The sequence below is a fragment of the Odocoileus virginianus genome, chromosome X (assembly GCF_023699985.2).
Source record: "Odocoileus virginianus isolate 20LAN1187 ecotype Illinois chromosome X, Ovbor_1.2, whole genome shotgun sequence".
Taxonomy (NCBI): Eukaryota; Metazoa; Chordata; class Mammalia; order Artiodactyla; family Cervidae; genus Odocoileus; species Odocoileus virginianus.
This window is the reverse complement of record NC_069708.1, coordinates 12,583,202-12,607,665: the sequence shown is the minus strand read 5'-3', so window position 1 is coordinate 12,607,665 and position 24,464 is coordinate 12,583,202. Positions and strand designations below refer to the sequence as shown.

The following is a 24,464-nucleotide window of genomic DNA, read 5'->3' as shown; positions in this document are numbered from 1 at the left end:
ACAAAGGCAGCAGAGGGGTGATAGAGACTTTGGGTGAGGGAGAGGATTATGGGGGGGGGGGTAAGCATGGTGTTAGATGCTGGAAGGGATTAAAAAAAATGGAAGATGGGGTTAGGAGGGAGTGAAGGCAGCTGAGACTGGATCTGGATTTTAAGAGGGTGGGCTGGGTTCTAAGAGGGTCTTGAACTGTAAGAGGAGGAAGGAAAGTAGTTCAAAGCTGAGGGAGAGAGACCCCCTGCCTCCAAGAAGGATATTCTCCACGCTACCTGATCCTGGAAGGGTCTTCCCTGGGAGCTCAGCTGGTAAAGAATCCACTGCAATGCAGGAGACCTGGGTTCAGTCCCTGGGTTGGGAAGATCCCCTGAAGAAGGGAACAGCTACCCACTCTAGTATTCATTCTGGCCTGCAGAACTCCATGGACTGTATAATCCATAGAGTCACAAAGAGTGGGACACGACTGAGCGACTTTCACTTTCAACCAATCCTGGAAGGGTCTCTTTAGCTAATTGGAAGAGGGTCCTTGCTTTAGGAGAAGAGACAATTCAAGTCCATTGTTCCAGTTTCCCAGAAGATTTCTGTGTGTGTGTGTGAGAGAGAGAGAGAGAGAAAGAAGGAAGGAGGGAGGGAGAGAGGGAGGGAGGGAGGAAGGACAGAGAGAGAGGTATTCCTGGGAATCCATTTCTCTGACTAATTCCTAGGAGACCTCTTGCCAGATGGGCAGTGCTGGCTTCTGCCCGCGTGATGGTGATGGTGAGGGCAGGGGATGGGGAGGAAGGGACCTCAGAGATGGGGAGAGACGTTTGAGGATTTCAGAATCCGAAGTCCAGAGAGGGTGAATGACTTGCCCAAGGTCACACAGCAAGGGCGCCAGCATTAGAAACGAAATCTCCTGGGCCCTCCCCAGTCCTTTCATTACTGTGTACCACCCCCTTGCTTTACAAAGAGCCTAGTGTCGCCACCAAAAGAGCAGAATTGCCTCGTTTTTGAAAGGCGTTATGAATTCGATTCTATCATGTGGGATGGGGCACGGAGGTTGTCAGCGGGCATGACAGTATAATTCATGTCCCACTTCTTCTATTTATCTTTGCTGGGTTTTGTGTATCTTTGGAAGCAGCCTTAAATCATTATTGGAACAAAGTAGGGGGAAAAATAATAATATATAATTACGAATGAGGACTAGACCGTATGAATCCTATTAATTGCCTTCCCTGCAATGCTTAGTTTGGGTATTTTCGGAATAATTAAAAGATTAGGCTTTCATTGGTGGAGGTGGTGGTTTAGCACTGAACCCTAAACAGTGGCATCACCTACTCCAGGGATGGCCCCATGCCACCTGCCGCCTGGGACACTTTCTGAGTAACACCAAGGGCTGTGCTCCAATCTCTGAGTATTTACTCTCTGCTGAGGAGAAACTCTGGCAACGGCTGTAAAATAAAGCCCAAAGCCAGGGACAAGCTGAAGAGAGGAAATAGTTGGTAGCGCATTAATCATCGTCGGCAGACCTAGAGCAGAGGACAGAGGCTGGTTTGAAGAAAGACAGAACCTAAATTATCTTGGAGATTGATCTTCCCTCCTCCACGCTCCCTGTGCCAGCAAGTAGGTCAGGAAGGTCCTGGCGCAGCAACTGGCATTGAACTGGCGAGGGCACCCGCCGACTGCCCAGCGTGCTTTTGTCAAAGAGACCAGGGCAGGGATGACCGCACTTTGTCACGGGCATCATCGCAGAGCTTTGTCCTCCCCCAACGGGCTGTGTCTTGGAAAGTGACAGTATGCGAGAGGCATCTCAGAGGGACCTTCGGGACAAATTCACTGCTGTCATGTCCTCAGGGGACATCAGTGACATGCCAGGATGCAGTGAAGGCCATTTCCTTTAGATCCAAAGAAAGTACCCAGTGATGATGCACCTGAGAAACTGGCTGAGTAATGACGTTGCCTGGAGAATCGGAAAGACTGCATGGATCAGACTTGAGGCTCTAGGAATTGGGCGATGAGTGTCCGGGCAAGCAGGCAAGTTAATTATCCTCTAAGCCTCAGTTTCCTCATCTGTGAAATGGGGCTACTAATAGTAGCTTTATTATAGGGTAGTTTTCTATATGAAATGAGATTAGTAATGCCTATAAAATGTTTAGAACTGTGCCTGGTGGATAGTGAGCCCTTTATAAATCCTAGTGATTGTTCTTCTAAGAGCTGAAAAAGGCTAGTGGCCCCTCTCTTCCCCAAATTCAAGGGCTTCAGAAAGGCTGTGTAGTTGATCTTTCCGATATCCTCTCTTCCCTGCTTTAGCTCTCTCCATGGTGGGAGCAGAGTAATTTTTATCGAAGCCCAACGCCAGGAAAAACATTGCCCGGAAGTCTGAAAGGGCAAGGTGGTTTATAATCTCGCCAAACAGCCATAATTTAGTATTGGTGGAGGTGCAGAAACTTTCCAGACAGAGCTAGACAATCTACTTGTGCTGGGGAGGAAGTCCTTTCCTTGAACTTGGCCCCACACTTTTTTAAAGCTTACCTGGGAGGAAGGCAAGCCTTCATGCAGATGATAAATTCTTAGGTTCCCATGGTGAACACAACAGATCAGCCAAGACCTGCTGATCCCAGAAAGAAACAAACTCCTTTTGTGATATTTTCTGCAGTTGGCGAGTTGTCAAGACGACCCCAGAAGGACAGGATTGGAGAAACTATGACGGATCTGATCCCAGAAATAGTTTAAGGTTTGGGGGAACGGTACATATGCGTGGGAGACAAACAATTACTCTACTGGAAAGAGCCCAGCTTTGGAGTCAGAAAAAATCCCCGTCACCAGCCTCAGTTAGACTAGCTGTGTATTTGGGGAGGGCAATCGTGAGCTTCAGTTTCCTCAGTTCTAAAATGTGAATCGAAAAAAAATAAAAATAAAATGTGAATCATCATACCTAACCCATAGGGTTGTTTGGGGGGCTTCTGTGAGGTAACTCGGGAATGTACCTAATAAAGTAACTGAAAAGAGTGAAGGCTCTCAAAAAACAGTAGCTATTTTTATCATGGAGGAATGTATTCATCCTTAAAAAAGGCTCGCTTTGCTATCAAATGCATTGTAACGACACAGTTACTGTTCAAAGTCGAATGTCATGGCGTTGAGAGAAAAACTCCCGGCTGCCCAGGCTCACCTGTGACCAGAAGCCACTCTTCTGGTTCCCCAGGGTCTGGAGCAGAAAGGTGGTCTCACACTTTTGCCACCAAGAAAGGACCCAATGGTTGTTGGCAACAGGTAGAATACACTAAAGAGGTTCTGGTTTGGGCTATGTCTTGCTGTTGGGCTATGTCTCTCATCTCTGGGGGGCTGATACTCAATGGTATTTAGCAAGGATAGGCCTGCCCCTGTGTGCACACCCAGGAACTCTGGCAAAGACCTGTATATCTGCATCCCACGCTCCCACGAGCCTTTCCAGGTTGTAACAGCTCCTCCAGCCTCATGCTTGACTTTCCTAATTTCTGTGGTCTCGATCCTCACCCGAACTACAGAGCTACCTGCCACAAGCCCAGACATTCCACTTTTCCTGGCACGCACGCCCGCAACTGTCTTGCTCTCTTGGATTTGGTTTCTTCTCTGGCCATGATAGAGAATATTGATTAGAGTTAGCAAAATGTATGAAGCATTCAGTGTTTCATGTACTGTTCATCAAGTATTTTAGGAGGAATTCCCTGGTGGTCCAGTGGTTAGAACTCCGCACTTCCACTGCAAGGGTTATGGGTTCTATCCCTGGTCTAGGAAATAAAATCCTGCATGCTGTGAGGTGCAGCAAAAAATGAAAGAAAACAGTTTTTAGCATCTATATGTGCCACAGATGTGCTACAAACATTATGAGAATGTTATGTTTATACATGTTCATTGCTGGATATTGATACAAAGTCAGTGTACAGTTATGACGCGCCCTGTCCTTACAGAGCATACAGTCTCGCTGGGGAGACAACAGCCCAGGGAGAAATGCTCAGAGCCTATTGACAACAGGCCCCCGTATGCTGGCCTTCAGAGGGTGAGTCAGACAGTGGCAAGCCACGAGGTGGCAGGGATTGGAAGTGTTGTTCAGGAGTTTGGGTTTTATTCCAAATGCAGTGGGAACTAGTGGGGTAGTAACATGTGACTTTTTTTTTTTTTAAGACCTTTGTAGCTGCCATGTGGAGCCTGGGTTGGAGCGAGGTGAGAGTAACAGCAGGAAGAACAGTGGGACTAGAAACCCTGCATGCTCATCCCGGCAAGATGGTGCCCTGGTGAGGGTGGATTTGGGAGAATGGGAAAAAGGAGGTTGACTGGATAGAAACATTCGGAAGTAGAATCAGTTAGCCTTGCCAGCAGACTAGCTCAAGGTGAGGTGGGAGATGGAGACAGGTCTAGAATGACCCTTTTCCTCCCACCTTCAGGATTCTGCTTTAAACACTTAAGTGGCTGAGACATTTTCTGTGATAGGGAAGGGAGTTGGGACAAAGGGCAGGATCCAAGGGAAGAGCTGGTCCCTTTTTTAAGGGACATTTTGCCCTGCTTGCTACTCTTTCCCCAGTACCTGTCACAGGGTGTGGCATTTAGTAAATACCCCCCAAATATCTGTAGATTAATTGATTTTTTTAAAAAGAGAATACAGTTTTAGGCGTGCTATGAAGAAGACCAGGAAAAAAACATGGACTCTGTGACTGCCTGGGTTTGAATCTTTGTTGTTGTTCAGTCGCTCAGTCATGTCCAACTCTTTGTGACTCCATGGACTGCAGCACACCAGCCTCCCTCATCCTTCACCATCTCCCGGAGTTTGCTCAAACATGTCCATTGAGTCGGTGATGCCATCCAACCATCTCACCCTCTGTTGTGGCTCTACCATTTTCCGAGTGACTTTGGGGGTGTTCTATGACCTCTCTGACATGGTTTCCTCATTCATAAAATGTGGACAATGATTCTACCTGCCTCAGAGGGTAGTTGTAAGGATTAATCGTTAATTTCTAGAAAGTCCTTAGAAGAGTGTTGCCAGCACTCTGCAGGTGTTCACTGTTGTTATCATGAAGCTGGTCAAAGATGGCTGGATTGAGATGTCAGTTCTGCAGTTTGTATGGGCGTCTGGAACTGGAAAAACAAACTGAAGGGTCATCTTTGCAGCCTCATTGACTGTAGCACACCATGCCTCCCTGTCCCTCATCATCTCCCGGAGTTTTCCCAAGTTCATGTTCATTACATCGGTGATGCCATCCAGCATCACTGCCTCGTCATGGCGAAAGGGCTTGTGTAACTCATTGAAGCTATGAGCCATGCCATGCAAGGCCATCCAAGACAGATGGGTCATAGCAGTCATAGCAGAGAGTTCTGACCAAACGTGACCCACTGGAGAAGGGAATGGCAAACCACCCCAGTGTGCTTGCCGTGAGAACCTCATGAACTGTATAAAAGGCCATCACAAGTAGGTGGTATTTAAAGCCATGGGCCTGGATGATATTAGGGGAGGGGAGGAGGACCCAGTCCCAAGGCAACTAGTAGAGCACAGAGAAGAGTCCAGAAAGAGACTAAAAGAGACTCAGAGGTAGGATGAAAACCAGGTGTGTGTGTAGCATCTGGGAAGCTAAGATGGGGAGTGGTCAGGGGTGCTGAGTGCTTCTAGGGCCAAGGAAGGCCTGAACCCCCCCCCCCCCCCCGCACCCCCACCTCCCAGCAGCAAAAGGAAGTGACAGGTGATCTTGAGCCCTTTTGCAGAATAGCTAGGGTGGGTGGAGGTTGAAGAGTGTGGGTTGAAGAAGGTGATAAATGATGCATCTATACAGTGAAATTCCACAAGCCTTGGCACAGACAAAGCCCATCTCCAAGTGCTGATATAGAAAATGCTCTGTAAGATGTAGCACAAAGTTTCATAGTTGAGGTACAGAACAGCTTGTGCAGTGTGTTTCCATTTCTGAAAAGAAAGTGGTGCTGGGGGTGGGAGGTGCTACCCCAGCAGTGTTGAAGATGTTTACCTTTCGGACAGACAGGTGTCTCTAACCTTCCATGTTGTTTTTTTTATACAAGGTGTAAACAGTACTCAAATTGTAACATACTATATATCTCTGTTCCGCACATTGTTTTTCCCCTAACAGTAGACCTTGGGATCATTCCCTATCAGTACTACAGAGCAGACTTTTAAAAATAGCTACAGAATATTACCTTGTATACATGTACCTTCCATGTCATTGCTGGACATTGTTTCTGATCTTATGTTGTTTCAAAGCTGCAATGTATCCCAGTATCTTAGACTTTGAAACTAGCTGACTCTGAGAGCAAGTAAACAAGGTAAGGAAATGGAAACACTATATGGACATAGACACCTCTTCTGAGAAGTACAGCTGTGCAGGGGAACAGATAAATAGGGAGCCGGCGACTGGGGTTAAAAAGATGGAAGATGCTGCAAGGGAATGAATGCAACAGTAATTCAGTAAAGAGTGCATGGGGAGTGGGGGAGGGAGGCAGCCAGGAAGAGCCTCCCCCAGTGATATTTTAGCAGGTGTAGGATAACTTAAAATGGTATGAGGCCCTGTGCTGAGAGCTGTGAGAACAGCAGGTTCCTAAACAGGCCTTCAGGAAGGTTCCAATCCAGCAGGGAAGCTACGGATGTTTTGAAATCAGTTGCAATATTGTTAGAAAGTGGTTGATTTTGTTACTGAGGTACAAAGATCTACAAACATCCCACTGGGTGCCTGCTGGTGGAGTTTGCTCACACTTCCAGTGATTTCCCTGGGTTTCTGAAAAACCATTAGATTTTCCCATAGGGATTAAATGACATGCACACCCTGGAAGGCTTAAAAAAGAAGAAGGAAAAAAAGGAAATAAATAAATAAAATCCCAAGAAGAATTTATATTCCTGATGGCTTTGCTGATGGTCGTGTAAATTGTATATTTAATCAAAGGCACTCGAATGTCTCTCTCTTTTTTTTTAACTATTGAAGAGCCATTTAAATGTCAACATAAGTGATTCCCTCCCAAATAGTGCTGTTTATACATTACTTCCCCTAATAGACCATAATGATTCATAAGGAGGCATTTCGCGCCTCTAAATTGTAGGCCTATTGAAATATAAATTAAGATGATAAATAATTTGACCTTACCTGAGAGTACTAAGTATTTACATGTGTCAAATACGAAATTACCCTGAAATCAGGGTCCCTAAAAAGGCAGCCTTGCTCTCCTGGATGAATTCAGTAAATGAAACGGGTTTAGACATCTCCTTTCGAGAGTAGAGGAAAGAGAGGGGCAAACACAAAAGAACGGGCCCGGGGACCCGGCCGTCCCTGCCTTCCAGACTTCGCCTGGGGCCGGGGGCGCCGGACCCTCCCCGAGAGTGCAAGGAGGGTGCCGTTTGCCCCCGCGTGCCCCCCGCGCCCTCTTCGCCCCCTCCTCCCGCGACGCCACTGTAGTTTCTAAACATGGAGTTTCTACAGGAACTTTGCCAGGCCGAGCTCGCCGCCCTCCCGGGTCCCCGCAGCGGGATTCACCGAGTCGGCGGCGCCTCGCGGCCTCCCCGCCCCCAACGCCTCCGGGGAGCCGCTGACCCGGCAGCCTCCAGCTCCGCGAAGCCGTTCCGCCGGGTTCATAACCCGAGAAGGCACGGAGCCTCCCGGGTCCTGCGCCCCCGCCCGGCCTTGCCGGGGCCCCGGAGCGTGACAGCTGGGCGCCCCGGGCGGGACCCGAGCCCAACCTGCCCGCCGGGCCTGTTTGTTGGCGGCCGCCTGCGCTCGGGGCCCGGGGCTCGGGGCTCGGCGAGCTCTCCGGTCCTCGGACCGGGGCCGAGCCGCAGGGGTCGCCCAGGCGGCTGAGGGGGCGCAGGCCACGGCGGGCCCGGGCTGGGTGCGTTGGCCGCTCGCGCCGGGTTTTTGTTTTGTTTTGAAGCCGGGCGTGGGGGAGGGGCAGCACCTTGTCAATGAGAAATTTCCTGTTCGCAAGACTCCGCTTGCAGAGTTTCTGTCCTGCCCTTGAACTGACAAGTGGATCTCCGCAGCGCGAGCCCCCGAGAGTCCATCCCGTCGCGCCGGGGGCGCGCGAGGGTGGGGGCAGGGGCACCCGCGCCGCGGCGCCGAGCCCCCGGGAGCCGGCGGAGCGGGGCCGCCGCCTGCCCTCCCGGTTCCCGGGCGCACCCGTGAGCGCCCAGCCGAGCGGTGACTAATCTGCGGCTCTGGGCCTCTTGGCGCGCAGCCCGGGCTCGCCTCCCGCCCCCCTCGTTCTTCCCCCCCTTCCTCGCCGGCCTCCCGGCCCCGCCGCGCCGAGCTCCGCAGAGAGAATCGCGCGGGCCGCCGCTGCCGCGTTCCCGGGAGTCTGGGAAAGCGGGACAAGGTAGGCGGCTCCCGAGCAGTCTCTCCAGTCGCCCTTCTTCGACCCAGGCCCGAATGTGCGTGTGTTTCCTTCCGCAGCACTCTGATCAGCGTTTCCTCAACGCAGCCGAGGAGCCAGGGCTGCGTGCTTTTAACCCCCTGCGTGCTGCCCCCACGGTGGGCTCCGTGGGGAGGGCGCCGCAGGGAGACTAATCGACACGAGGGCGATCGGTTTGGTTTGGCAAGCCGGTGTCTGGAGGAGCACGACCGGATCCGAGGAGCTTGCCCAAGCACAGCAGGCTCTCCAGGGGAGAGCAGGCCGCGAGGCCCGGGGCGGCTCGTTAATGTTTCAGCCCGCTCGGGGGCCGCACAGTAACCCGACCTGCCTGGCGAGACCAGGTGCGGGCTTGAAAGGCCTGGCAGGCGGAGGCTTCTGGGGGGGATCGGGAGGCCCCGGGGGGACCCACTTTCACGCACCCTGCCCACTGGCGCGTGGACGGCTCCCAACCCGGGGTGGAGGCCTCCTTCTGGCCCCGCGGACTAGGCTCTGGCCCACCACTCCCTCCCCTGACCAGGCCTCGCCGGGGAGTTAATGATTGATTTACTGGCTCCGCGCGGCCGGCGCCCTCCCAGCTATTTGTCCAAGCTGAGGAGTTGCTGGCGAGCAGCAAAGGCCGGGAGCGCGGGGGTCGCCCGGGAAGGGAAGCCGCGCTACCGACGGGAATGAGCAACCACTTGATCAGCCCCCACTGAGTGGCTCTAGCCGTGTCCGGGGCGAACCTGCTGGAGGCCCAGGCCGGACTAAGGGAGCATTGGGAAGCTCCACACGTAAACGGGTTGGCAGCTGGTGATTAGGCCGCCCGGTTTTGAGTCATAATGGGTCCCTCGCCTGGCCTTCAACCTGCTCGCTGTGGACTCGGGGCGCCGGGGTCCAGGCGGTGGACCGTTCCGGGCGCGCAGAGGGGTATGCTCTGGGGGGCCCGGGCCGCCGAAGGCGTTGCGTAGGATTTCCTCTCATTTCTCGCACAAGGCAACACAAACACCCTAAATCAAACCGCTCCGACAACCGAGGGCTCCACACAGACACATCAATAAGGATTTCGCCTCCCGCGTTCGAACGCACTGAAACACTTGTCCTATTTTTATGCAAATGAAACCACACAAATAGATCTCGCAGGCCCCGGAGTGGGGCGAGAGGAGGAGGGGCGCCGTCGCCCCAGCCTGGGGGCTGTGAAGCAGGGAGGGAATGCCAAGCCCGCACCCCGGGGCCCGCGCCGGCTCGGGCGCAGCGGGGCTGGTACTGGCCAGGCAGCCCGCCCCGCGCGCAGTGGCTCCCTGCCAGCGCCGCCAAGTCGGCCGCGTCCCCAGGCTGCCTGCAGAGGCGGATTAGGGAAGGAGCGAAGCGAGCCTGTGACTAATCGCGGGGCCTCGGACCGGAGCACCAAGGCCATGTGCGACTGACAGGATCGACACTAGCAGAGGACACGGCGACGCCTCGCTTAATTGCAGGCTTAAAAAACTGCCGCCTGAGCAGCTCCGGTGCGGAGCCACGGCGTGCGCTCTGGGCTGGGGAGCGCGCCTGGGGGACCTGCGCTCTAGCCCCCGGGAGGGAGATTTGGCCTCTCCTGGATCGAAGGATCTTACCCTCCCGTCCTTCCCCCACTCTGCGGGGTGTCCTTCCCCCACTCTACAGGCCACCCCACCCCCACCCCCCCGCCGCTTGCGAACCGACTGTAGCTGAGCCGACCAGTAAAGTAAGATCCAGCTCCCAGGCCTAGGTTTATGACCCTTTCCCCCGTGGGCCCCACGTTCCCCCTTCTCACCGTAGATCCTATAAAAGAGGCTATACAGTTGGAGATGAGAGATTCCAACAAACCCTTAATATAAAAACCACACACGTGAACCACTTTCTTCTCTTCCCTCCTCTTCCTTCTCCACCGGCTGATACAAAGCCCAGAATGACCAAAAGGAGGGAGAGGCAAGTCAGGGCTTCAAGGAGCGAGGTCACCGAGTGGCCCAAATTCAGGGCCCACAGACATGCATCCTAGGGTCTTCACCCCTGGTCATAGTCCCTCTACCCCAGACTTCCTTCCTGGAGCGCAGAGGCCTCTCGGGGGAGAAGGGGGGAAGCGTCGGCAGGCCGACAGGCCTGTGTGTGAGAGGGGAGGGTGGAAGGCGGGGTGGTGGGGAACCCAGCGAGAGAAGTTTCCACCACGCTCTGGTCGGCTGCTGCCAAAATCCCCGGGCCCCTCCCTGCCCGCACCGCCTTCCGTTGCCACCACAAGTTTGGTTTAACGAGAGCTCGGGACAAAAGCAAACGTTTTCTATAGACCCCGAAAACAAAGGGGAAAGAGACGCGCGGGGCGGCCGAGAAGCGGCTGCTAGCGTAATGGTGCCGGGCGGACAGCAGAGCATTAGAACTGCAAAAGCCGCGCGGGCGGGAGGAAGTGCGAGGCGGGAGGCGGGAGCGCGGGGAGGGCGGGCGGGGGAGGGGCGCTGCGCCATGTTTCCGTGTCACCCGCCGAGTCGCCGGCGCTGGGCTCGGCCGCCGGCTCCCGCCTGCCTCCGTAACAGCAGAAAGCGTGCGATTAGCAGCCAGACAGGCGGGGACTCCGGGCCCGCGGGGCCGCCGCACACGCCGCCCGCGGCCCGGGCCCGCGCCCCCCCGCCCGCCGGGTAATCATCCTCCTCGCCGCAGCGCTGTGTGCACTCTCATTAGAGCAGGGAGGCTTTTCTCTGCGCACTCGCTCGGCTCCCGCTGGCAAAACAACGCCTTCCTCGGCCGGGCCCTGGGCCAGGAGCGCCGGGGAGGGCGGGACGGGGGAGGAGGGGTGAGGCAGGGCAAGCGGCGCAGGTCATCTCGGCTGCCCGATCTCCTCCGTGCACGGAGGAGATGGGGAGGGTCCATCGGCCCTCTCCACGCGGAGTAGCAAAGTCCGAACCCTGTACCAGTGCCGCCATGACCTACTCTGGTCCCCCGCTGGAGGCTAGAGTGAGGGCTGAGGGGAGATGAGTGTGTCTGGTTTGGAGAGCGGGGGCGGACACCGGGATGGCTCCCAAAACAGGTTTTGCCCCATCTGTCTTGCGAACGACCTCTTAAGGCCAGAAGCCGGATCCCACGGTTGGCGGCCCTTCGACCCTCAGGAAGACCCCAGTCCCCGAGCTTCGGACCTGATCGCACAGAAAGGATGGGAGATGGGGTCGGCCGGGGCGCGGCTGCGCCTGGCCCTGAGCTTCGGAGCCCCATTTTCTCCCCCGCGATCTCTGCACACAACAGTAGGCAGCCTCTCCCGGCACCACGCGCCCAGCTGCAGGGCCCGGGAGCAGGTGTTCCTGCCCGGCCGGAGTGGCGGCTCCGCGCCCCTCCCGTCCCAGCTGCGGGGGGAGCCGCGCTGATGGTGGTAATAGAGAAAGGTCTCGCTGGACCGCGAGCAGGGTCCTCCGGGTTTAAATGGGGATGCCCCAGGGCGAGGGCGGCCACCTGAGACCAGGAGGGATCGAAGGTGACGCGCGACCAGCCCCCGTCTGGAACAGCCCTGGGGGCCAGCGGAGGCCGCTTGGGGCGGCGCAAGGGCTTCCGGTCCCGGTGACTGCGGCGGCGGCGGGGCGGCTGGGAAGTTCCCGGGGCGGCCGCGAGGAGCACCCTCCTCTGGCTGTCGCCGCCGCGCAGCTTTCGGAACGGCGCCCTAGGAACCTCTCTGGCCGGCGCGGGGATGGGGGCTGCGGGGTGGTCCCGACCCGGCCCCCGGCAGGGCGGGGAAGGCGGGGGCCGGAGACCCCGCGGGAGCTGCGGCGCGCCTCCCTGCCCCCGCTCCTCGCCGCCGCCGCCGCTGATATGGCGGGCACGTGAAGCGCAGTTCGGCGCCTCGGCGCCAGCCAGGGAGCGGCCTGCCCCGCCGGCTCAGCTTACCCGCGGGCCCAAGAACGCGGAACCGAGCCCGGCCGGGCCCCGCAGAGCCCGCGCCCCCGCCCCGCTGCCAGCTCGCCGCGGCCCCGCACCCCCTCCCCGCCCGCGCCGGGCCTTGGGGCCGCGCCAGACGGCTCGCCCGAGGGGAACTCAGGCTGACTAATGGGACGCGTGTGGGCCTTACGTGAGGCCCGGCTGTCAGCGGATGCCCGCTCGCTCGGCGCCTACGCCGCGGCCAGGCTTTTCGGGGAAGGACGAGAGGAGGGGTTTCCCCGCCCGGCGGTTTCGACTCCCCGGGGACTATCCGGCCGCAGCTAGCCCCGGGCTTTAGGTCGCGCCCGGAGGGGGCCGACTCAGTGTGCGCCCAGAGCCGAGGTGCGAACTCGGGATGAGGGGTGAAGAGGTGGAATCTCGGGAGCTCTAAGCCGGAGGTGGGGGCAGAGGCTCATCAGCTCGGCCTGGGGTGCCTGCCTTGATGTTGGCGATCTGGCCAGCGGCTGGGCTGGGGGAAATTTACAGGCCGCTCTGCAGGCCTGGAGTTCAATACCGAAACCTCCCTCAACAAAGTCTTCCGGAAACCCCTTGGTGAGATTTTTGTGCGAGAAAAGGATTTTATAAGGCTCCTCGAGAGTCCGGTTCGGCTGAGGGTTCTCAGGTTCCGAGGCTCATGACGCCTTTTTCTTCCTTTACAGGGGCCTGTAAAAATCAGCAGAGTTTCTTATTATTTCGCATTAACAACCGCTTCGTGTTGACATAGTTATATGACCCTCCCAAATATAACTACCTGTTTAGTTTCAACACACGAGCGAGACGGTGAAACACAAACACCGATCAGGAACTCAGAGAAGGAAAACTCGGCTGCGAGCTTGGGGTTGGAGGCAGGGTAATTTCTGATCACGCATCCCTGGTTTTATTCAGCCTAATTACACTAGTAATCCTGCCCCCCACGAGAAAGCCTGAAACCCTGTAGTCAGGTGCGACTTTTCCTGGGGAGTCCCGCAGATGAGGAGGGGGTGGCTGGTGTAGAGGAGGTGGGTTTTAAATGTCACTTCCAAATGAAAATGCTTTCCTTCAGCCTTTTTCTTTTTTTGATGCAGTTTTCGAAAGGAGCATTTTTGCGAGATAAGAAGTGACCGATCAAAATCGCTGAGGGGAGGTTGTAAGCAGCCGCTTTGCCTCAGCTTAGCCTTATCTTATCTTTCACACTTGCATGGCGGAAAAAAAAAATTGGCTTATCTTTATCCCCACCCCCTTCTCGCCTTAATTGCTAAAAAACACTGGTGTGTTAAACGGGGAGGAAGGAGGTCTCAGGATTGTCAGTGGAAAGGGAAGATTCAAAAATGTGGACACCTTGGGGGAAGCCAGGGTAGCAGGGTTTATTCTTTCCCCCAGGCCTTTCTAGTACAACGCAGAAAAGGTCCAGTCCGGGGTGGAAGGCTCGATGGCCAGATTTAAAAAAAAAAAAAAAATCTGGGTATGGCCTTGGGTCGTGTGGCTTCCCTAGGCCTCGCTTTCTCCGCCCTGCGTTTACCAACCTCACCTTCCCTTCATCTCTCAAAAGCTAGCGGTGGGTCTGGGGTTGAGGCCTCTCATTCTGCCTTCGTTCCCCCCCAGCCTTTTCCTCCCCTCCACCCCGCACACATCCCCGTTTGGGGGAGGGGGATGCGAGGCTGGGATACACGGCCTGCTGGAAATCATTAAAATATATGCGAGTGTCTGCAAACACACACTTTTAAATCATGGCGTTTCCCCTCCACGCTGGTATATTTAAACTCCAGAGCGAGCTAGATCTCCTCCCTCTCAGTCGTTTGTCTGTGTCACCGACAGGCCGCTAATGGCCGGGCTTCCAGGCGCTGTGCATTATGCATTAGCCTCCTCCGAGCGCCGCACACAGAAGGTTCTGTCAGGCCTCGAAACACAAACCACCCAGCGCCCCCCCACCCCCACCCCGCACTCGCGGCCGGGGGCTGTGCGGTGGCCAAAGTGCTGGAGACCCTGGGGTGCGGGGGGGGGGGGGCGCATCGAGGGCGAAGGCCGAGCCGAGTGGACCCGGAGGGGAAACCGCGGGAGGGGTGGGGGAAGTGCCGCGGATTAGGCCGTTTGGAATCCCCCCGCCCTGCGCTAGCCCCAAGTTTTGCTCCTGGCTGACCTTCCCTAGGCAGCTGCCCCGCTCCATTCACCTCGCTGCCCGACTTTGTGGGGGCCCAGAGGTACTTAGGGACAGGCCAGCGCCGCGTTTCCATCTGCTGGGCCGTACGTACTCCCTTCCGGCCCCGAGCGAGGGGCTGGCGGAGCCTTCCGGATCCCTCCAGTCCCCGGGGTGCTGTCCGCGAAAGGGTTCGGGGTGGTGCGTGTCCGCGGGGTTCCGCGGCCGCCGTGGAGGGAAGCTGCCGAGAAAATGTCTCGGGCCGAAAGCCGCCTTGCAGGGTCTGCGAGCGAAGAGTTGGTGTTCTCCGCCCCCTCTCCCCCGCGGTTCCCACTCACTGCCCCCGGCTGTGTAAAATATGAGCTGGAGGGGCCTCGCTAAATAAGCAGCCAGGGCGGGACGTGGGAGTTTATCTACAGGAGCATCTAGCCCAGTTCGGCGGCTTTCAGGTCTCTTAAGCCGGAACCAGGTGAGGCGCAAGACGAGGCCTCCCCAAGCCGCCGACACCCATCTACTCAGAAATCCCCTCGGAGTCAACGGTAGTTCACCCACTCGTGCCTGGTCAGAGCCTGAAATCGAGCCCAGACCAGAAATTTTGAGACGCAGTTGCTGCTACCATGTTGGGCCTGCCTTCCTGACCCTCCTCCGGAGGAGGCCCAATAACCCTTCAAAGAATAGAGCAGCCATCTTCAACCTGGAGACTCCTAAGTCTAGCAGACTCCTACCAGGGAAGGCAGCTACCTTTAGATGTTTCCAGTTAACTGAAATCCCTGGGAAAAAGATGCCTTTTGCTTGAGGGATGGACCAGTGGATCTTCTAAGTGGAGCCGGTGGTAAGCCCAGAGTTCTTTTACAAAATGACCAGGAAAGACTGTTCCTGGGGGTGTTTGTGTATTTTTAAAAACACTTAACAAAGTAGCTCACAGTATATAAAATAATACATTCTCTGTAATCACCCCAATCCCACCCATTTCAGTACCCAGCATCATAGAAGAGAACAGCCGCTGAAGAGCCCCATTGGGGCCTATAAAGCTTTATAATTTAGTCCCCACATGTATGTTACAAACAAACCCCACACATCATGCTGGGATCCCAGGGTCCCCCAAACTCCATGTAGGACCCTCACTATGGGATGCATGGCCTTTCCCCTAGGCCTCGGACGGTGAATGAAGGTGTGGAAGAGGACCTGGTGGGCCTTACACAATCAACCTGGCAGGAAAAGGGCGACCAGGCTCCAGGCCTGCTCCTCGAAGCGCCAACCTGCTTGTCCAGGTGCAGACGCTGGATAGAATGGGCAACAGGAGACTGCCCGAGAGCCCTAGGTTCTAACTGGGAGGCCCTTCCCAGGGGACCAGCGGCAGGTGGGAGGGGGTGGCCCCTGCAGCTCGGTTGGAAGCACCTCCCCTTTCTGAGCCTATTTATTTCTCCGCTGCCTTTGCGGCCTCCCCTCCCTTGCGCTCACTCTCTGGCTCTCTCCCGCTACCGCCTCCTCCTCTGCTTTCATTGAAATCCTCCCCTTGCTGAGTGCCGAGTGTAGCAGCCTGACCCCCAGGTCAGCTCCCAAGGGACTCCTGGGAGGGTAGGGGAGGGAGGGAGCAGGAGGAGGCCTGCACATGCTGCAGGCTCCGCAGTGTCCCCAGCTCCCAGAGCCCCTTCCTGAGTGGGGGTGCAAGATGGGACTGCTTCTCCTCCCTGGAACAATGCCAATGAATCGGGCCAATAGGTGTAAGCTCCCTACTCCTCCTCCACCTTAGAGCACCTCAGGAAAAATCTCACCTTTTAATTCCCAGTGAGTCATGAATCCCCTCCCCCTCACACATACATTCATACCTCTTAGGACTCCCTTAATAAGATATTTTAAAAATCCCACAGAGTTGGAAATTTATCCCTCAGAGATGGAGGAGAAACCCTTTAATCCCACCAACTTGCACAAAGATACCATGGAGGCAAGACTCCTTAAAAAGGGTGTGTGTGTGTGTGTGTGTGTGTGTGTGTGTGTGTGTGTGTGTGAATGCTGCAAATTACGTCAAAGGCAAATTTACTGGTCTGTTTGTCTCCAGCATCAAATTTCTCCCACAGTCAGCCCTTCTCTGGCCCCTTCGCATTTACAGCACCGCCCCCCTCCCCAATTCATTTTTAACTCTAGGACTTTTAAAGGTAGACAAACAGGCCCCTTTGTCAGCAGCCCCGGGAGGCCACAGGACTCAGAGAGGCTGCAGGCTCCATGTTTTCACTCGGTTCCTGGATTTTCCAAAAGTTCTGGACGCTTACATGCAACTTTTAACTCTGGGAAAGGCCCCTGCCTGGGGGGGAGAGTTGGGGAGGCATGGGAAGGGGAGAGAAGGTGGCCGGGCAAGAGGCCAGGGTCTCTGCGGCAGCCTAACTGAGCCGGAAGAGGCTGGCACGGCTCCGAACTCGCCCAGGCCAGCTCTCCCTCGAGGCCCACAGTGGCGCAGCGGCCTCCTTGCCTCCTTGTGGCCTCTGAACCGCATTCAGAGAGTTTCCCCACAAATACCCAACTTCAGCCTTCCTGGTTATTTTAGACTTGTTTTGAATAAAAAGAGTCGCTTCAAAAAGAAATGTTGCTACAACACACAACCAGAGGCCTTTTCTCCAGCTGTGTCTGTAACTTGCATGCGTTCAGTCTAATAACTTTTAATGTCTGGCCCTAAAATGTCTTTATAAAAAATAGCTTTACAGCATAATAGTCCAGGTGTCTTTCTGCTTGTTACCAGAGACCAAAAAAATGTGTGGGTTCGCTTTCAGAGACACCCACCTCCAGAAAGACGGGGAAGAAAAAGGCATACATTCTATCATGCAGGCGCAAGTCCTGGAAGCGGTGGCAGCCCCGCAGGCCTGGGGACTGCTCACTGGGGCACTTGCCTGCCCGTCTTTTGCATCAGTTGTTTTAAGCAGCTCTGGAGCATGAAGATTTAATTCTGCCCGAAGTTTCAGGTTTCAAACGGTAGAGATGTTTCACTTCTGCTTTGAAAAGAGCTGTTTTTATAACTATGTACTGAGAACTAAAACAGAAGAAATAAAATCGCACCTAACACCAATCCTACAGTCAGGATTAAGTCTAATTTTTTAAAAGGGGTCTACTAGCTAGAGCTGATTTTGGCCTTGACCTTGACTTAGTAATCAACTTGAGATGCTTTTGATTATTTTTGGTATGGAGACACTCCAGGATATTTTAAAACTTTCCGTGTGGATTTACAAGCCACCTCCATTTCAGATTGATGTTCTCATCGAGCTTGCACCATCTTGTCCTTAGGCAGAAAGAGACTCCCTCACCTTCAGCATAAAAAGACCCTATCCTTTAACCGAGTGGGGTCACCTATTGCGGTGACGTCCGGGCCCGCGGTCTGGGTGCGGTTAGGCCGGAACACCCCTCCCCCCTCTCCCATCCCTTCCCGCCCGCTTCTCGAACTGGGGCTTCTCAGCTCGCCCTAGAGGCTCTGCGCTCCGGGGAGGCCGGAACCTCGCCTCTCCGCTTCCCCCTCTCGCCTGCCTGCCCCCACCCTACCCACCACCCCCGCCCGCGCGCCCAGCGCCGCGCCGGGCGCGCTGGAGAAGCTCAATACGTGTCAATTGAATTGAACTGCTGCGGGCGCAGGCTGTACGCCGCCGCCGAGCTCCGATCAGCACGACGTTACCGACTGGAAATTTATGGAGCGAACGGTGTAAGCCAAAAGTTGCTCCCTGCCAAGGAAAATAAAACGCGGGAGATAATCTCCCGAGGCAGGGGTGAGGGGCCAGGACAGACCCTCCAATCATCTGAGATGCAGACTGTGAAATGCACGAGAATGGGGAGAAATTCTGGCGGATCTCCGCTCCCCTACCGCCCCCACCCCCCCCTCCTGGTGCCCCACGGGCTGCCTCCTCCGTCCCCCGCCTCTCCAGACAATTCCCACACAATCGAAACGTCCGGGGAACTCGGGCGCAGAGTTCGGGCGGAACGGCCACCGTTGCTCAGGGTGGTGTTTAAAGGTAGTTCTTGACACCGAAATGGGAAGGGGCTCCTCCGGGAGGAAGGGGCGACCCAAGGTGGGGATGGGCACCGACGCGCACCCGCCAGGCTCCGCTGGGTCTCGGAGGGGACGCGCGACCGGGAAAGCGCAGAACTGGTGGCGAGAGGAGGCAGCGGCGACTGCCGCTGGGGTTTGACAGCTTTGGCTGAGCGGAGTGCGAGGCGCTTTATGGTAATTGCGGTCCTCCACTGGCCTTCTGGGTAGCGAGGGGAGTCTCGGCGCGCGGCTGGGAGAGCCGCCCCCGCCGCCCCCATCCCCTCGGCTCAGGATCAGCGGGCCGCCCGCGCCGCCGCCGCCCGAGTCGGTCTCCGGTTCGCCCAGGACGCGCGCCCGGGCGGGGTGTGCGCAGCCAACTCGGTCCGAGCGGCGGAGGGGAGGGCAAGGGGCGGCGGGGGGGGGGGGGCGCCACCCAAGTGGTCTGGGGTTCGGACCCAGAGAAGCGAAACGCGCCGAGGATCGATGACGGCTGGGGAAACTCGGGCAAACCTTTCCTGGGGAATCACCCCTCCGAAACCCCACCGCCGAGGCACCGCAGCGGAGGGTGAGCGGAGGCTGGGGGAGCTCAAACTTGCGAGAGCTGGAGGCGGCGGCGGGCGGGCGGGCGGCTGTCGCCCGAGCGCTGCGCCTGCGGGGGGAGGGGAGGCGGCTGCTGGGAGGGAGGGAGGGAAGGAGGGCGGGCGAGAGGGCGGAGGGAGGGGGAGGAGGAAGAGGAGGGAACCAGGGAGGGGGGACGCGTTGGGATCGCGGCGTGCGGCGGCAGACGGAGCCCAGGCTCCCAGCGGCAAGGTGAGCAGAGCTACGCTCCTCGCTGAACGCGGACCGAGCTCGGCAGCTGCGGGGGAGACGCGCCGGAGCCGCGACCGAGAGCGGGAACGAGGCGGCGGCGGAGGGGGAGCCCGCGAGCCGCCGGGCGGGGAGCCCAAGCCGCGCTGTCGCCGCGCAGGGACGACTTGCCCAACACACACACACTCACACACACCCAGCCCGAGCGGGCGCTCGCGGCGAACCGTCAACATGGCGCTGGGGCTCCTGCCCGAGCGCGGGCGGCAGCAGCGGCGGCGCGGGAGCTGCTGAGCCCGACCGAGCCCGGCCCAGCCGCCGGAGCCCCGAGGATCGCGCGGGGTTGTCGCCACCTGCCCGGAGGCTTTGAGCCCGCCCCGCCCCGCCCCCACCCGGCCCAGAGCCCACCCCTCGGCGGGGCCGACCCCGAGGGCAGCCGGCTGGCAGCAGACGGCGAGGGAGGCGAGCGAGCGCGGCGCCGCGAGCGGGCTGCGGGCAGCCGGGGACGGCAAACTTTGCTGCTCGCCGCGCTTCCCCGGCCCGGCTCCTTCTCCCGTCGCCAACGTCGCCACCCCACTTTCCTCCAACCCCGCACACCAGTTCCCATCCACCCCATCGCCCCTTTCTCCTCCTCGCCGCCTCGACTCTGCTCCGGGGGAAAACTTCAAAGCGCCGGATCGCGGGCTCTCTGCTTACTCCCCGGCCTGGGATTTCAGGTCAGTGCCCGGAACACCTTTCCCCGGGGGAGGCCGGGCAGGCGAGCGTGCGGGCGGGCGGCGGGCTGCAGTCGGCCCCCTCCCTCGGGGGCCCCCGCCCGCGGCGGGTGGCTTCTTTTGACTCTCTCGCGTACCCCCTCGAAGCTTGTGCCTCGCGTTTCACTTTGGCTGCTTTGCTCGCTTTCATTTTTATTTCTTAGCTATGTTATTAAAAATGCAGCCAACCTAAGCGGCCCCAAGTGGGCTCCAGGGAGGGAGGGGCGCGGCGCGGGGGGGGGGGGGGCTACCGCCTCCCGGGGGGCTGGGAGGAGAGCGGGGAGTCCACGGAGTGGAAGTTTGCAGCCAGTGTGTGCCTGTGTGCGCGGGAGCGCGGTCGTCGCTGAGCGCCGCGAGTCGGGCGCGGGGGGGGGGGGCGGCGGGGGGGAGCTGGGCTGGAAGCTGGGAAGCTCGGCTCGGCGTTAGCTCGCTAGCAGGAAGGGGAGGGCGGCGGGTTCCCGTCTGCTTTCTTTTTCGACTCGGGAAAGAACTGTAAAAACCCCCAGCCGCCGCTGCCTCGTCTCGCCTCTCCGGGGGCCGCTCGTTCCTGCTCGTGGAACGACGGCGTGTGCGTGTGCAGGGTGTGTGTGGCGGGCGCCCCGGGCCGAGCCGAGCTCGACCTGCTGCCGCCGCCGCCGCCGCGCAACTCGGGAGGGGAGTCCCGGTTTTTTTTTTTTTTGGCTTGCTCCAAAGCGCGAATCACGTGGATTAAAAAAAAAAGAAATACTAGGAAATCGAGCAGAGCGAGGGGTTCCGACTCGGCCCGTCCACCCGCCCGCCAGGTCAGACGCTTTGTTTTGTAAATGTTCTTTTAAAATTTTAATCTGCGACCCTGGTCCACTCCCACCCTCCCCGCGACGTCGCTGGGTTGGTTTCAAGTTGTGAGTCCCCAGGGGAGAGGGTAGATCGTGCGGGGGCGGCGGCGGGAAGGGAGGGCGGGGGGGTGGGGGCTAGACCTGGGCAGCTACGAGTCTGGTGGGAAGCCCTGTAGGGCGTGTGCAAGTCTGTGGCCGGAGGAAGTTGGTCCCGCTCGGAGGGCGTGCGGCGCGGAGGCTGAGGGCGAAGAGGAACTTGCGCACCCGGCGCGATCCTCCGCCGAGGCGGGGAGGGCGAGGCGCCTCCTCGCCGCGGGGCCCGCGCTCGGAGCTGGCGGGCGGCTGCGCTGCAGAGCCTCCGCCAACTCGGGGGCTCGGGGCGGCGGCGACGTGCGCCGGCTGTTTACCAAGCAAGCCCTGGGGCGTCGTGTGCGGAGTAGGGCGTCTCGAGGCACGCTTGGTCCCGGTGGGCTTCCCGCCGCCTGCACTCTCGAGTGGGCACGTCCCCCAGTCCCTGAGACGGATGAGCCTGGCCTCGTGTAGGCCGAGGCCGGGCGAGGCTTAATTTGCTGTTAATGAATCTTTCCCAGAAAGTCCGCGATCTTCAGCTAGTGAGTGCACGCGCGCGAGGACGCGCACCGCCGGCGTCTGAAGGGTGGGGGTTGGGGGAATGGAAGAGCGAAGGAGGGGGGGAGGGTTATGTGTATTTAAAAACAAACCTTAAAAAGAAACCAGCGCGCTTCAAATAGGTATCCGTAGAGCCTCCTGTGTCTAGACTAGACTGCTCAGGGTTTTAGCTGTTTTTTTTTTTTTCTTTTTTTGAGAGAAGGCCAGAGATGGGGTAGTGCTATTTGGTTCTAGGGTAGCCTCCTGGAGAAAAATCTTTTAAATGACTTGGGAATAAAAAAGCGGAGGAAATGGCCCACCCCAGAAGGTGGTGGGTGGTGAACGCAGACAGACTTGAGTATTTCTAGCCATCTGACACTTCCTGTGGCACTGGAAACGGACACCGCGGGCCGAAATCAATCCTTACGAGGTGTTGGATTCGGTTTTGCCAACAGAATTGCTTGTGTGGAAGGCATTTTAAGTGTCGGCCTCCGAGACTCCTGTACGTGAACACTTGGAGAGTACGTTTGCTTAGCGACCCTTCCCACTCCACCCCCTATCTGTTATCTGGTCTGGGCTTTGCAGTGGTGGTTCTCGTGTTTATTTGGGCCATGATTTCACCGCGTGGAGGAAGGGTGGAGGTGGTGGTGGTGAATATGCCGTCCAGGTTTAATCCGAGGCCGGCCTCAAGTATGCGGGTTGAAGCCGCCACTCACCGAGATTGCCTCGAGGTAGTGAGGGGAGCGCGCGGAGTTCGGGCGCCAGGCGCTCGGCGGGCAGGTCGGGGCTGGGGCTTGGACGGCCCCAGCGCTGTCCTTTGAGGCGCTGTCACCAGTAGGTGACTGAGAGTTAATTAGGAAGTGTTCTCCGGATCAATGGGCCGCACAGCTCATTAGCGATTCTCTCCAGCTCTTTGCAGGGCCGGCCGGGCCTCTGCCTCCCACACAGGCCGGGGCCCCGCGGCCGGGGCTGCGGGGAGCGCCGCTGGGAAGTGGGGAAGGACTGGCGGCGAGGGGCGGCGGGGAGGCGACTGTAACTTCGCCGGCGGCATGTTGCGTGCGGCGCCCTGAGGCCCCGCGCAGCCCGTTTTTTCTTCCTGCTCTCGGTCGCCTCGGCTGTGTCTTTAACTCACTCCCGCTCGCGTCGCTGCCTGGCTGCTCCTCCCCGCCTCCCTCGCCTATCTCTTGTTCTCTAAGCACGACGCCTGTGCTCCCCGCCCAGTTTGGGATTAGACAAGATAAAAATAGGACTGCCCAGCGCGCAGAGCTGTGACTGTGCCCCGGCAGCCGGGCTGGCGGGAGCGCTGGGGGCCGGGGCGGCCGCGCGGTGCGCTCGGGGCAGCCCGCGCCCGGAGGCTCCCACCCCCACCCCGCCGCCGGTGCGGTCACGCTCCAGGGTTCGGTCCGCCGGGAAGCCGTGCGGGCTGGGGGGACCCGGGCAGGGTCTCGGCGCTCTCGCGGGTGTTGTTGGTGTGCCTGTGATAGATCGGTCTAGACAGGCATGCAGGCTCCCTCCCGGCTGAAGGACGGAAGGGGGGGCGGGCCGCGGAGGCGGCGGCAGACTCCCGTGAGCCGCGAGTGAGCGAGCCACCCTGCGGGCCCAGCGACCAAGGGTGAAGGGAAGGCTGCGAGGATTTCTCTTAACCCTTTAATGGCGATGGGGAGAGTCAGGGTGGGGAGTCTAGTAGAAATTCCTGGAGGCAAAGTAGCCTCCAGGTTGGAGGGGGCGGGAATCTGGACCCAGGGTTTGTCTTTTTCTGTTCTGTGTTTGCACGCTGACATCCTGGTGCATCCGGCTCGATTCTTCGACGAACCTGACGCAGCTGCTAGGCGATCTAATTTGACCCGGTACTTCTTAATGGGGGAGGTGTGAACACACACAATGGGCACCCCTCACTTAAGGAAGTGAGTTTGGGAGATGCAGAGGTTAGATCTCAATGTTCCCAGCGGCCCGGTGTGGAAAGGTCTGCTCTGAGCTTTGGTGGGGTGGGGCCTTTGACGGAAACTGCTGCCGACCCAAGTCTGAAATGCCCGGCCCTTGTGTACAGGTATGCATGGGAGAGAGCAAAAGGGTCCTCGAGTTGTCTGTGTAGATACACTTTTAACCATGAACTTGTGGAGAGTTCAGATCAGATATGTGCAGGGAGACAGCGTCCAAACAGGAATTGGACAGTGATGTGTACAGTGTATGTATGGCCACATACAGGGGACTCAACATTGAATTGGTCTAAAATTTTAATACAACTCGAAGGCATTGGTCTAGTTTTTGCAGAGGTAGACAATTGGTGGGCAGGTTACTCTATATAAAAATGAATCATTAGTCACACTCCTCTCCTTCCCCCTTCGTCTCCCTTTTAGGGATTGTAATCTTAGGGGAATCCTCTAGATACGTTTAAACTACAACATTGGTCTGGTTGGAATGAGCCACATTATAGGCAAAGCAAGAATGTAAGTCGTGGGGAGGTGTACGTGTTAGAGGGGAATGCACAGATTAAGATGTGTGCCTGAATGACATGTGCTGAGACAAATCAAGACACTTGGGCTCCGATACCCACATGGAACAAGAGATACAGAAAAGATAAAGAACTGGCCAAGAGGAATGTAAACATGGATATGCAAATACTGAGACCTAGAGTGAGATTCTAGGAGAGAAAAATCCCAGACTTTGTTGAGCTGGAAACTGGGGCAGAATTTCTGTAAGTTCGTTCCAGAGACAAAAGCCCATTTAAAGGTGTGAAGAGGGTCACTTGGAAACACAAAAAGCATTCATATGCACACATCCACGCTTAGATACACAGGCTGAATGACAAAAACTCCTCAATGCCTGAAGGAGACTTTTCCTGCCCAGGGAGACCGACCAGGGCACAGAAGTGTGCGCCACACAACCACATTCACACACTCATTCACTGAGAAATAACGTGTCTTTGACTAGAGGGAAACTGAGGGCAGAGGCGCCTAGCTAAGGGTGGATGGTCCTCAGTCGCTAAGATTGCTTCTGGTTATAGTTTCCTCCCGTCTAGAGTGAGGAAGAAGGTATGTCTTGATCAGGTTGGAGGATTTCGAAGATTTTTGAGTTCTTGACCTTGAGAGGATGGATGGTGGAAGAAGACGGAGGAGTAAGCGTTGCGCTCCTGGCTGGGGAGG

The 24,464-nt window shown here is 57.4% G+C and overlaps 1 protein-coding gene across 12 annotated transcripts in view; it reads left to right on the top strand.

Moving 5' to 3' along the window:
- The window catches only part of BCOR (BCL6 corepressor), a 118,108-nt gene that overhangs the window by 53,526 nt on the left and 40,118 nt on the right, over window positions 1-24,464 (top strand). For 3 of the 12 annotated variants that reach the window (XM_070461930.1, XM_070461929.1, XM_070461932.1), the window contains exon 1: window positions 19,170-19,864. The exons of 2 other annotated variants lie outside the window; for them this stretch is intronic. The gene's annotated coding sequence lies outside the window, so the exon portion shown is untranslated. 7 more of the 12 variants (XM_070461931.1, XM_070461922.1, XM_070461925.1 and 4 more) reach the window with 6 other exon arrangements.